We start from the raw sequence: 13,067 nt of genomic DNA, 5'->3' as shown, positions 1-13,067 counted from the left end.
GCGGACAAACTCAGCCGCCGGTGCATGATGGATCACGAATGGCGTCTGAACTCGGACGTGGCGCAAGGTCTCTTTCTGCAGTGGGGAGAGCCTTGGTTAGATCTATTCGCCACCGACGAGAAAAGCGCAATGTCATCAGTTCTGCGCATTGAAATTTCCAAGGCGGCACTCGCTTGGAGACGCTTTTCGTCGCGAGTGGAGCTGCGGTCTGTTGTAGGCCTTTCCGCCTATACCACTTCTGCCCAGAGTGCTGAAGATCAGGCGCGACCGGGCACAAGTCATCCTTGTGGCTCCGGACTGGGCACGAAGTTACTGGTATCCAGAGCTACTCAGTATGTCAGTCGATCCCCCGGTTCGTCTGCCTCTTCAGGAGGACCTTCTGTCGCAGCAGCAGGGGCTGGTCCTCCACCCGAACCTGTCCAGTCTCCACCTCCATGCTTGGAGATTGAGCGGCGACAGGTGAGGCCATTTGACTTGCCTCCTGAAGTTTGCAACATCATTCTGGCAGCCAGGCGTCCCTCCACAAAGTCGGTATACGCCTGCAGGTGGAACAGATTTGTGGCATGGTGCACAGCAAAGGCTGTGGATCCCCTTAATGCCCCTCTTTCTGAGGTTCTCCTCTTTCTTCTTTCTCTTGCCCAGCAGGGCTCTGCTCTGGGCACTATCAAGGGCCACCTTTCTGCTCTTTCAGCCTTTCTGAGGCTACCTGATCAACCTTCTTTGTTCAAGTCCCCTATCGTTAATCGATTCCTGAAAGGCATCACACATACGTTCCCTCCTGTTCCCTTTGTGATGCCTCAGTGGGACTTGAACCTGGTTCTTAAGTTTCTGATGTGCGCTCCCTTTGATCCACTTCACAACTGTCCTCTTCGCCTTCTCACTTTGAAGACTGCCTTCCTGGTAGCCATCACCTCTGCCAGAAGAGTGAGTGAGCTCCAGGCTCTATCCTGTAAACCTCCTTTCCTTTCAGTCCTTCCGGACAAGGTTGTATTACGGACAAGGCCCTCCTTCCTACCCAAGGTAGTCACGGCCTTCCACATTGGGCTATCACCTTGCCCACCTTCTTTCCGCCTCCGCATCCCTCGAGAGAGGAAGAGAGGCTCCACCGTCTGGACCCAAAACGTGCGCTCTCATTTTATTTGAATCGCACACGCCAGTTCCGGGTGGATGACCAACTCTTTGTTGGTTACGTGGGCGCTAAGAAAGGGAAAGCGGTGCACAAGCGAACCATCTCGCGGTGGATCATCTTGTGTATCCAGGCGTGTTACTCCTTGGCTAAGAAGGAACCCCCTGTGGGGCTGAGGGCTCATTCCACTCGAGCCACAGCGACTACAACTGCCAAAAAAAAGAAAAAAAGAGCTAAATAAAGGTCATTTTGACAAAATTCCGGAAACTAGCCCTATTAAATCAATCATAACGACTCCTCACTGAAATCAAAGTTTGAGCATAAGAACAATAAAAGAAGGGGAGATGGAGGTGAAGGCTCCACTAAGTACACAAGAATGTTCAGTTCAGTTCATTTATTTGTTTCGAAGGTTAAAAACCATCATGAAAATACATAATAATAATAATACATAATCTCAAATGAAAACATTCTGAACAACGTGACAGTTTAAAAAGATCATCAAGTTAAAAAAATGGATTTTTTTGTGAATAGTAGAACCAAAGTGCAAATATGATACAAGACCCCGTATGACATTTTGGGTGCCTCCCAAACCCACCAATTTCATCAGCCCCTTGTGTTTCTCAATTTAAAAGCAATTTTAAGAAAACTTATAATAGCAAATAAAGTTCGCATTTCAGTGGCTCTTTGCAAAAACAGTAAAGCAGATTTGGCATGGATAATGTTTGAGTCCTTTAAAACACCCACTAAGAATCTTTGACGCGGTGTTTTATAAAAAGAGCACAATAATACAAAATGAAGGGTGTCCTGTGGAGACCTATTGTCGCACCCTTCTGCTCAATTGTTTGAGTGAACCCTGATGGATAAGCTAAAATATGGTGCAACAAATTGAGCCTAAAACGAGTCATTAAAAACCTCTCGTGTTGACTGTACATTAAAAAGAGGTACGGTTCCATGCCTGCTTGATTAGATACAAGCGAATGAGCAACTGCCGAGGGTTTAGTAGAGTCCAGCTCCCTCCTCCTGCCATTAAGTTTATCCAGCAATTGCCTTTGTACCGAGTGTCTGGAGTATATGTCCACCATGGAGGGGTCCAAGAATAGCCTTTGTTCATCAATGTCCCCCAAAGTGTCTTTAACATATTTCAGCCAGGGGATTTGAAGGCATTTCTCTTTCGTCAGGCAATCCTGGATGATCTGTCTGGATAGTTCTGCATTGGGATTTGACCAAATTTTAAGCCAGGATAGTATGGGTCTCAGTCTAATCAGGTCGGCTATATATGTGGTTCCCAGCTCTTCGTGTGTTATTGCTGCGGGAATGCTCAGCGGAAGTTTTAGCAATTTTTTTAGGAATTTATCTTCCTCTCTTTGTATTGGTTGTGCATCTCTGAAACCCCACACTTCGGCTCCGTAGATGGTCTTTGAGATGCTGACTGATCTATACAAAGTCATCACCTGCTCTGGGGACCAACGTCCCATTCGACGGGCAAAATTTAGTATAGCTCCATTAGCTGAGACTAGTCTCCTCGCCCTCTCCTCTATCAGAGGGGCGAACTTTAACTTCTCATCGAATAAAAGGCCCAAGTATGGAAATGTTTTAACAGTGTCCAACACATGATCCCCCAGTTTAAATACGAATTTCTTCTGTGGTTTCTTCCCCACTATCATGATGAAAGATTTTGTCATATTGACGGAGAGGTCCAATTTCCTCATAAACTCCGAGAAACCCTTGATTAAGAGCTGCTGACCGACAGCCGTTCGGGCTAGGAGGACCGCGTCATCGGCGTACAACAATAGTACTGGCAGGTGACGCGAGCCCACCTTTGGGCAGTCAGTTCCCAGTGCTATCAGGTCACTCTCCAGGCCATTTATATAAAGGGAGAACAGGAATGGCGCCAGGATGCACCCCTGCCTCACCCCGCCCGAGCATGGGAAGGGATCAGTACTCAGCCCCCCCCCCCCCCCGCACTGTAGCGGACCTTGGCAGTGGTGTTCCAGTGAAGGTCCCTCAAGATGTTAATAAGATCCGGATCGATTCCCAGGTTGAACATGAGTGACCATAGTTTGGCTCTGTTGACATTGTCAAACGCCGCTGCTAAGTCCATGAACCCCATGTAAATGGTGCCATCAGACGCCTTGGTGTACTTAGCGGTAAGGAGGTACAGGTTGAGGCATTGGTCACTCGTTGACCTGCCTGTTCTGAAGCCGTACTGGGTGTCCACCAAGATGTTGTGGGTGACAGTCCATTCTATTAGGCGGTTGAGAAGTGCCCTCCCAAGTACTTTGGCGGAGACATCAATAAGCGAGATTGGTCTGTAGCACTGCGGGCTGTCCCTACAGCCTTTCTTGTAAATCGGGACAATCACCGCAGTGGACCATGATCTCGGCAGACCTGATTTTATTGCTGCATTCAATACTCTTGTTACCATTGGGGCCCATAGCTCAGTATTACGATGAAGTAGATCAGGGGGGGTCCCATCCGGGCCCGGGGCTTTGTTTCGTGTTAGCCCTAAGATTGCTTTGAGTACTTCATCCAAGGATAATTCAAATTTTTCTGCCCTTGGGCCCCTCCATATTCCATCACAATTGGCTACTTCCTGTTGGTTGTACAAGGATTTAAAATGAGCGATCCATTGTTCCGGCAGGATATTTGAGCTGATGACTGGGGAGCTTGAGTCGTGAAAACATGGTCTATTTATAATTTTCCAAAACTGGGCATAGTCCTTATTTTCGCCAGCCTCCCTTAAATCGGCCCAGACTTCTTTTTGGAGAGTCCTTTTCCTGATCTTTACCTGGGTTTTATAGTTCTGTCTGCAGCGAGTGATTTCGACCTTGTCCCTTGAGGTCTTTTTTAGACTCTGTTTTAGGTCTCTTAGCGCTTTGGAACAGTTAGAGTCAAACCATCTTGGCGTGGATAACTGTTTTGCGGGCTTCTTGGTTATCAGGAGTCTCTCCACAATTTTAGTTAGGGATTCGAACGCCTCTACTACTCCTCTACCCTCTATTGTATGATCTAGACAGGTCTCTATGTGGGCTTTCCCTTCATCCACTAATTTAACATAAAATTCTTGGGGATTAATCACTGACCACCTTAGGCGTCTCCCTTGGTCTATTGGTTGGATTTCTGTTTGATGGATCACCCCTGGGTCTTTTCTAGTTAAATTGTTCCCCATGATTTCTATTAAAATGGGGTAGTGGTCACTAAAGGGACTCCACTCTGTCCTGGTGTCTAAAATCTGTTCTCTAGCACAAGCGGAGATCATTATATAATCTATTATGGACCCCCACCTTTACCCTTAAATGTCGGTATTGGGGATTCGCCTATCTTGAGTGCGGTTAGATCCATAACATGAGTGAGGGCAAAATTGTCTAATATCTTCATCAGAGTTGTACCCTCTTTACTGTGTGAAAAATGGGGGCCCTTTTCTAGTGGACAAGCTGACCAATCAGGAGTTAGAGGAAGTAGTTTGGGGCATAGATGACAATTAAAATTAAAAACAATTAAAATTAAAATCCCCCATCAACAGGACAGTTGGTTCTGGCCCCTTCGTTCTTTGATCTAGTTCCTCATTTAGTCTGCTCTCCAGCTCCGCTAAGATTGGGAAATTCCCCTCCACCGGCCCGGAGGTATAGAAATTTACAAATAGTAGATCTCCCCCTGATGTAGAAGTCTCGCTGTTTGTATGTTATCTGACAAACAGTCTGGGTATGACCAAGTACCTTTCAGATCTAAGTCTACATATAATGCTAGGCCTCCTTTTGCTCTGCCCGAGTTTGTCCCTAGGGCAGGTCTGAAGAAACACTTATAGCCCTCCAGTTGACATGGGCCCGAGTCCCTTGCCCAAGTTTCTTGGAGCGCTATAACATGAAAACGCTTTATGAATTCTAACCACTCCTTGCTTTTTAATTTGGCTTCCAGCCCTGCGATATTCCAAGATAGGATGGTCAGACCCTCTCTCTTCTCTTTTCCTCTTGCTATGTGGGTTTCAATTAATCTATCCTCCCCAGCTATTGGTAAGTCTATTTTGGTTATTTTATTTTCCCCCTGACACCGGAGTGAGACTAATCTCCCAATTAGTGTACTCTCCTCACTCCCACGTTCGCCCCCTGTTTCTGGGCCTGGACAACTACTAGTGGCCAAACTTACTATGCTATTATTTTCTGTGGGTGTAAGTCAATCAATATCCTCTAGTGATTGGATTGGGGCAAATCTGTTTCTCCATTGTGCATAATCTCGGGGGGGAATAGGACTGTTCGGGGTGACTTGCTAATCTAGGTCTATATGGGCGCTGTGGTCTACCCAGCGTCCACCCTCCCTCGTCACCCGCCCGATTGTTATTCCGGGGCCTTGGGTAAAAATACCCAAGTGGGAGTGCGCAGATAGTACTGGTTTGATTCCTGTTGGGATTCTTCAGGATATACTCAACCAGGCTAGTGTCCGTAGTTTGCGACTATACAGTCTCCTCTAATATCTTTGTTTCTCCCCCCGATCCAGTTTGCCCTTCTTACGCTTGCTATCTCTCCTCTTTCCCCGTTATTTAAGGGTCTGTGGATGTTCAGCCACTTGGAGATTTTCGAAAGCAATTGGTAGTGTGTTTCTCTCTCGTTGGGCCTAATTTCTGGTACCCCTGCAAAAATTATTACAAAAGGACTCGCCTCGGGGGTAGATCTATGTGTGGAGCATGAGTATTGGTGTTATAAAAGGGGTCGGGTCTGTATAACAGTGATTATAATTCCCTTCCCTCTGAGGGCGATCTTCCTGTCGCCATTGCATTAGTGGTTGTAGGGGGGGTTTCTCCCTCTGTGTATTATTCACACCTTGATTGTGTCTCCCTCTAGAGTTGTTGTTAGTACCCCCTTTAGGATTTTGGGCAGTTATGGGGGCCTCCTGGATCTGAGCTATAGCATGTTGAGAGTGACTGACACAGTTGTTATTTTGCACTCTTTGTATTTGCCTTGTCATTTATGACTTCCTCAGTTGATTGGGGTGGGTCAAAGGGAGTTTTTAATAGTGTGTGCTCTAGTGCCTTAGATTGTTTAGAGAGCTCACACATTATTTTATCCACCTTGCTTATTATAGGCTTTAATTGTGCCGCAATGAAGGTTTCTAGCTGTTTTTTAAGATCTGTGACTACTGTCTCGATCCACCCTGGTGGCATGGATTCTGCTTGGGAGTTGTTTTCTGCTGTTATATACTCTTGTGAGCGTGTTGGGGGATTGTCTCTTACTAGTGCTTTCCTCTGTCTCTGGTAACCCTTGTTCCTCCCCAGTCGCTTCCTTTTTTTCCGATGGGTCGTGTCATTGAGCTCAGAGGTTTCTGGGCCTGAGGTTTGTGCGCAGGGGACCTCCTCTATATCAATGTTTGTTTGGGATACACTGCCCTGGGTGTTTGGGCTATCTACTATTAATACGTCTCTAGAGGGCGTTTGGGTGATAGCATTGAGGTTGGGCGAGGAGGATAAACTCCGTTCCATGCGTTCAATTTCCCCTGTGACTTTCTTTAGCATTAGGTCAATTGCTGTGGGTTTGTTCCCCTTTGCGAGGGCGCCCTCCTTTATCTCCCCCCGTGTTGGTTTAGGGGTCGCTCTTTTGTTCGATTTGTTCCCCGCCGAGCGTGTGTTGGGATGGGTAGACATAGTTCCCTTAGAGACTCCTGCCTTATCACAACAACTCAGTGCTGCGTAGGTTTCTACCAATCCTCTTGTGTGAGGCCGTAGGGGTTTGGCTGATGGCTTTAAGAGGGCTTCAATACCCTATGCAGATTCCCTATACACACAATGCAGTGCCTGGATGTCTTGTCAGAGGAGCGTAGGGGCCAAGGGGGGTGGCCCGTCCCGTCCCTCGTCGTCCCCGGACGGCCAGGCTCAGCCCGGCTCCGCGCGCGTCCGCGACGCGGAGGGAGCTCTCTGCTTTTCAGCGCCTCCGGGCGCGCTCCGCCGGCAGTGGGCGTGGTTCTGGTGCAGGGCAGGCTGGGAGCTGTAGTTCTCCCCTGTCCTCGGCCGAGTGATGGAAGCTACTCGGCGACAGGTGAACACACAGCCTCAGGGACCCAACGCTGCCAGGGACCTCAGATGTAGCGTGCGACCCCCTCCGCAATCCTTTTGGTGTGAAAATGCCTCCCGCTCCTCAGTGGGAGCTCTCTGCTTTTCAGCGCCTCCGGGCGCGCTCCGCCGGAAGTGTGTGTGGTTCTGGTGCAGGGCAGGCTGGGAGCTGTAGTTCTCCCCTGTCCTCGGCCGAGTGATGGAAGCTACTCGGCGACAGGTGAACACACAGCCTCAGGGGCCCAGCGCTGCCAGGGACCTCAGATGTAGCGTGCGACCCCCTCCACAATCCTTTTGGTGTGAAAATGCCTCCCGCTCCTCAGTGGGAGCTCTCTGCTTTTCAGCGCCTCCGGGCGCGCTCCGCCGGAAGTGGGCGTGGTTCTGGTGCAGGGCAGGCTGGGAGCTGTAGTTCTCCCCTGTCCTCGGCCGAGTGATGGAAGCTACTCGGCGACAGGTGAACACACAGCCTTAGGGACCCAGCGCTGCCAGGGACCTCAGATGTAGCGTGCGACCCCCTCCGCAATCCTTTTGGTGTGAAAATGCCTCCCACAAGAATGGGATCAGCTACAGATTAAAAGTACAGGGGGGGGGGGAAACAATTAGCTTTAAGCCAAATCAAATTGAGATAAATGAGTTCCCCCCGCCCCCCCCTCACCAGAACCCCAAATCTAGTATAAAACTGATGTTTACGCCAGAATTCCAGTCAAGGGGGAGGCATGACATCCTTAATCGTGGGAACTTACTTAGACTTTTCAATTCTATACCAACGTTGAATAAAATCGTAAGTGTGGATATTATCTCGATTGAATTCATAGAGGGGATAAACAGTACCCACACCCCGACGTTGATTACACTAATATCTCCCACAATATCGGAACAGATTCTGAATGAGAGTCCGACATTCAAAACCTGGGGAATAGTAATAACCAAACACAGCCCTGAGGTTTATCCTATTCCCTTCATAGAGGACGATTCAGCACTAAAACTGAACAAAGCGGATACACAGATAGTTACTGTCCTAAAAAATGCACTGGGTAGATCACCTATGAAAAACGTACGTACCCTAACCCAACCCATGAAAGATAAAAATTTAGAAATAAATGAAAAATGGATCAATGTGGCACTTCATACCAAGTACAAACAATGAAACGGTACCATCTCGCAAATAAGAGGAATGGGCAATAATACAGAAGGGATTAAAATGTGTTCTTGGAATAATAACGGGCTAAGAGGCAAGATCCAGAATGCGCAAATTGATGCCCTAGCAGATACATTTCATATTGTAGCACTACAAGAGACATGGGAAACTAACCCATTTCTTTTACATGGATATGCTGGCTACTATGAACATGCCAAGAAAGACCAAAGGTTCGGGCGAGCTAGCGGAGGTCAGGTGATCTTTATCTCAAACACATTACAGGTTCATCACGAGCAAGTGTGAGTAAATAGCACTAATATTTTGATAGTTAAATTAAACTACAAAACAAATAATCAAAAAACTAAAACCTTATACCTGATCACTGTCTATATATTGCCAAATAACCGAAGTAGAGAAACAATTTGCGGAACACTAAATAATATTTTAATCACCATGATGTTAGAGGAACCACTAGCAGACTACTTGATTACCGGGGATTTCAACCTTAACCTTATGTCAACCCACTTAAGAGATGATATAACCCAAATGCAAAATCATCAATGGCTAATTCCGGAGCAGGATTTAGGTAATGATAATCTCGTCAATAATAACAGAATGGGAAAAAAATTTGTAAGGGATATTGAAGCAATGGGACTTCGAATTCTTAATGGCAGAATAAAATCAGATGTGCCTCCTGCATATAGTTACTTTGGGTATAATGCCTATTCCAGGCTTGATTATACTATGACCACATTATATATGTTTCACAGCATTACTTTCTTCCAACTAATGAAAGTAAAGGAAAGTGACCACGCCCAGCAAATAATTACAATGAACATCGAAACAAATACAAATAAGCTTTACCGGACTGTTCAAGGGCAAATTGGCACAACTAACTATAAAAAAATATTTTGGAATGTTGGTAACAAAGAAGTAATGAATGAGCAGATAGAAAGGCTCATCGAATCATGCTTTAAAGATACTAGACTAGAATCAGGAATTGAGCAATGGGAATACTTTACTGGACTACTAATCAGGACTCAGAATGAATTGCAGCCAAATAATAACCGAAGAAGGAATGATTTACCCAGGGACAAGGATCAGCACTTAAACCTGCCATATGCAATTACAAAATTAAAGAAAGATCGCAATAAGATTATTAGGTCAATGAAGAAACCAGAAGTAAAAGCAGAAAATATGGGAACTTTGAAGCAACTAAATCAAAACCTAAAAAAATTAATATGGTGTGAGAAAAACAAAGTAAAACAAGAAAGCTGGGCAAAACTATTTTATGCCAGTAAGCAGAAGAACTCAAGAGACTTCTGGAAAATTATCAATCAATTGGCTAGGCCCAATAAGCAAGTAGTCTCATCACCGCTAACCGAGCAGGAATGGGAGATCTACCTGAGGAACCACCTGAATCAGGATACTACTGAAACAATCGCGCTGGTTAAGCCTTATGAGGATAAAAATGGTAACGACATGGAGTCTTCCATTCAGTATAATGATTTGGATATGCAAATACTAGTAGATAAAGAAGAAATTATTAACTTGATAAAAAAACAGAAAAATGGTGCTCCCGGACCAAATGGGATACCATTTGCACTTTTTAAGGAAAACCCCGAACTATGGGCGCCTATTCTAGAGAAATTATTCTTTTAATTCATACTAACAGGAACTGTTCCCAAGTCATGGCGAGGATCCCTAATAACACCAATTTTCAAAAAAGGAAAATGGGCACTGGCAGAAAACTATAGGCTAATCACCTTACAAGACACGGACGCCAAGCTATTTGCCAGAATCCTGTTGACCAAACTAACAGAATGGGTGTCGGACAATAAGAAATTGCCTCTAAATCAAACAGGCTTCATCCAAGGATTAGGTACAACCACAAATATTCTTATTCTTACCCTACTTATTGACAAGTCAATTAGATGGAAGCAACCTTTATACCTATTTTTCATAGACTTCAAATCCGCATTTGATTGTGTAAGCAGGAATTTACTCTGGGAAAAACTTGAGACAATGAAAATACCAACCTCACTACTTAAATTGATTCGTCTCTTGTACACAGACACATGGGTGAGTGTGAGGGTGGGGGACGGTAGCACATTATCTAAGGAGATTCCAGCAAAGGAAGGTCTAAAACAAGGCTGTGTTTTAGCTCCCCTCCTTTTTAATCTGTTTCTCGCCGACCTAACGCCAATATTGGACAATAAAAATGCGCACCCCCCGAAGTTAGCAGATAGGCGGCTCACGAACTTATTATGTGCAGATGACGTGATATTATTGAGCCATACCAAAGTGGGTTTACAGCGATTAATTAGGAGGACTCACACGTACTCTAAGGCAAATGGTATGGTCATAAACGACACAAAAACCAAAATTATGGTAGTTACAAAAAATAATACGAAAAAACACACTACTAAAATGTATATGGATAACATCGAGCTGGAGCAAGTGGAGTCATATAAATACTTGGGGGTTCTATTTGATTCAAAAGGCAATTTCAAACTACAAAAAAGGGACATCCAAAGGAAATCAAATGCATTGTCTGCTGCTTTCAGAATTGTGCAGAAATCCCTTCCCAGCTTAACTCACGGTCCTCTTCTCAGTATTACCTCTGCAAGACTAGAACCGACTATCACATACGGTAGTGAAGCTACATTGGGTAGGGATACTGAAATTCTGAATAAAAACATATCCGGAGTATATCGGGCACTATTTCGGCTACCAGCAAACACTTCTCCTGCACAAGTAAGGTTGGAGTTCGGACTAACTAATCAACAATATTCAAGGCAAGCACAGTTCATAAAAGTTTGGAACCAAATAAAAACTGATTACCAAAATGAAATATCGCAACTTTTATGGAAAAAATTAAGTAATGATATGAACTCTCTGGCAGGGCTGTAACTAACGAAAGCGATTAAAGATTTTGAAGTGACGTCAATATGGGATACTAATATAACCAAGACCTCATTTAAGAGGATAATTAACAAAACTGCAAGCTATCTATCTATTCTAATTGATAAAGCTATCCTTACCAAAAGAAAACACGCTTGGACAGTAATGAATGGTTATAAAAAGAAAGAAATCCAACAATACTTGGTGACTCCCTGGACGGAAAAAAATAAACAGGTGCTCCTCAATGCAAGATTTGGCAAAATACCAGGCCTGTGCCATCGTCCACCTTGGACAAGAACGGTAACGCAAACCGAATGTAGATTGTGCAACACCTGTGAGGAGGATATCCTTCATCTTCTTTGCACTTGTCCGGAACTCTCCCAGGAGAGAAAAACTTTGCTTAAGATTCCTCTAAATGCACGAGGCATAAGGTCATGCAGGCAGGCTCTAATAAGGTGTCTGGACTCGAATGATATTATTTTAAATGCTACGTTTGTAAAATTTCTAACGATAGCTAAAAGGAAACTAGGAGATGTAACTATTTTAAATATTTAAATTTTGAATGATATTTTAACTGTTTTATGTATGAATATAGCTTTTATTGACTTTTTTTTTTTTTCGAATGTGTAATATTGTAAGATTTTAAATAATCAACACAATAAACTTACTTACTTACAACTGCCTTGGGCCGAGGTGTGCCCTTGCAGGACATTTGCCAGGCGACTACGTGGGCCTCACTGCACACGTTTGCACGACATTATTGCCTGGACAGTCAAGTCCGGAGGGATGGCTTCTTTGGCAGTTCCGTCCTCCAGGACTTTCTTATGTGATTATTGGTTCGCAGACCCACCACCACGGGGTTGGTATTGCTGGGGTATCTTTTCTAAGGTAAGGAATCTATCACTAACGTGTCTCTTTCAGATGCACAAGTTACTACTTGTGTAACGATATATCTGTAAGAGACATTAGTTAGTAATAGATTCCTTACCGACCCACCCATCCTCCCCGTTCTGCGAACCGATATCTAGGGTTAAGGTCATCCCCTTTCAGGGCCCTAGTTTCATGGCACCAGTGTTGTTTTTTGTCATGGCTCTGCGCTTCTGGCGCAGAAAAGCTGTGTCTAAGAACTTACGTCAGCACGCGGAGGCGGCGTCTAAGTACTCCGATGACGTCATCACGGCGCCCACGACGCAGACGACTGACGCGGAGCCGCAGACGACGCCTACCGAGGCGCAAGGGTACTTCTACGCAAAAGTTTACGGATCCAGTCTGACGCCGGTGGATATTCTAAGGTAAGGAATCTATCACTAACTAATGTCTCTTACAGATATATCGTTACACAAGTAGTAACTTGTGCATCAATTCCATACAGGCTTTCCACAAATAATAGAGGCCAGATTTTTAATTGTTTTTGAATGCAGTAACAACTTTCATATCTTTTGCAGGTTCTTTTTTTCAGTAGTCTTCATTTTTAACATGTAAATCTGATTTGCAGCTCTAATTGCTCAATTGTTTGCCTAGGGGAGCCCTAGGTTCCAAAGGGTGAAGCTGAACAAAGGAAAATGTAGCCTGGTAGACCTAATGTAAGGGGAAGCTGGAAATAACATGCCCTATCACTTTAAAGAACCAGCAGCTTCCAGATCCCAGCATGCCCTGTATTGGCAGTTGCCCAACAACCTTAGTTCTTTTTCTAGCTTGCGATTAGAGAACGTCTGAATATTTCTGGTGATTTCTCACCCTATTATGCATGGCTTTCTCCTTGGGATTCACAATGCCTCCGCTTAATCTGATGATTTTAGTCTGTAGCATGTCCAGCTTCTTTTTACACCTTCATCGACTTATTAAAATATTTATGATTGCTG

At 44.8% G+C, this 13,067-nt stretch overlaps 1 protein-coding gene across 3 annotated transcripts in view; it reads left to right on the top strand.

The window, feature by feature from the left end:
- KDM1A (lysine demethylase 1A) overlaps positions 1–13,067 on the top strand; it is a 1,339,130-nt gene that overhangs the window by 1,166,398 nt on the left and 159,665 nt on the right. The window lies entirely within an intron of this gene.

Source organism: Lissotriton vulgaris, chromosome 2_1 (assembly GCF_964263255.1).
Source record: "Lissotriton vulgaris chromosome 2_1, aLisVul1.2, whole genome shotgun sequence".
NCBI lineage: Eukaryota > Metazoa > Chordata > Amphibia > Caudata > Salamandridae > Lissotriton > Lissotriton vulgaris.
Note: the sequence above shows the minus strand (reverse complement) of the source record. Positions and strands in the feature narration are given on the sequence as shown.